The sequence below is a fragment of the Aplysia californica genome, unplaced genomic scaffold (genome assembly GCF_000002075.1).
Source record: "Aplysia californica isolate F4 #8 unplaced genomic scaffold, AplCal3.0 scaffold00608, whole genome shotgun sequence".
Taxonomy (NCBI): Eukaryota; Metazoa; Mollusca; class Gastropoda; order Aplysiida; family Aplysiidae; genus Aplysia; species Aplysia californica.
The window spans coordinates 401,866-403,315 of NW_004797878.1; positions in this window are offsets into that span (position 1 = coordinate 401,866).

The window sequence follows — 1,450 nt, forward strand, 5'->3', positions numbered from 1 at the left end:
CAGCCATTAAAAAGCCTTTTGAATTGCAAAATTCGGCCACCACAAATAGATAATAGATTTAGCGTCTTTCATCCTTCTCGGTGGACGTAATGTAAATATTTATAATATAAAATAAATATGCTTATACGGGACCATCAAATGTATAGTGCCGTCAAAAATTCGTGGCGCACCTTATTGTCAAATACCCCTTCAATTATCGAACTAAGGTTCTCCAACTTTTGCATCAATTTGTTTTAACAGAACAATATTTTTGTAAACACCTGCTAGATCTAGATCTATATCTAGATCTAGGTGTAATTAAAGAAATTCCTTCATAGGCTTACCAAAAAAATCCATGTTGGTAGTTTCTACAGATTTTAAAAAGTTTACTGCTGGGGCAATATCGCCTTTAAAAGCAATTCCGTCGTTTTTTGTTTTTTCTCAATTGCGACACTACGCTTATTGAAAAAAAATGTGTTCACTATAAAAGTAATTTCTTGTAACAAGTTTTGCCACTAAAATTGTCATTGGTGAGCTCTGACGTAGGTCATAAGCGATGCAAAATGTTGCGAGAAGCGGGGAGTGCTGTGAACAATCTTATTTTCCGCGTGACGTAGATTTTTTTAACGCGTATAATTGCTGTGAACAACCCCATTTTCCGCGTGATGTATATATCTAGATTTGTTATACATGTATCTAGTATTTTATATAAATTTATGGGAAAAACGTTTTAAATCTCAGTTGTTTTGTGGAAAAATATTAATATGAAAAAGTTAAGACAAATTGATACATGCTGTTGTGCAAAGTATGGGAGACACTGATTCAGAGACATTTAAGGTTAAGTTGCACCACAAATTTTAGACCGCACTATAGTAGAAACGGTCTTCTCATTTTGTACATTGTAGGCCTTAGGCCTACGTTACGTGTAATGTCATTTAGTTTAAGTAGAGGTTTTACGGCGCTCGCAACTGCATAAGGTCATATGAGCGCCAAGGGGTGGATGTCAACAGAGAAGTCCTTACAGCAAGGCTTACTCTGCTCACCTCTCTAGCTTCAACAGCACAAAGTCAGTTTCAACTACATGTATCAAGGCACCCCAGAAACAGCGGGTCACAAGAGTGTGACAAAAATACAAAAGAAGTAGAGAAATAATGACCATAGTAAGGATTAGGAAATCAAAAGCAGCAGTTCCCTGTTGTTTATTAGCATGACATTGATGAATCAGTCCATTTACAATTTACAATATTCTGCTGTGCATAAAAGTATATAATATATGCCCCCCTTTGTAAATGGCCTAAAGACACTTCAGTCAGTAGTACTGCCCCGGGGGGTACGTGTAATGCTTATTATAGAAAGTTCTATTCACCAAACCAAGCACTGCAAGTAAGTATAGCCTGCCTACTAATACTATGCAACCGGAGTTAACGGTTCACAAGAAACAGCTTTTCCCTCAAGGGTGAGGGGGGGAGGG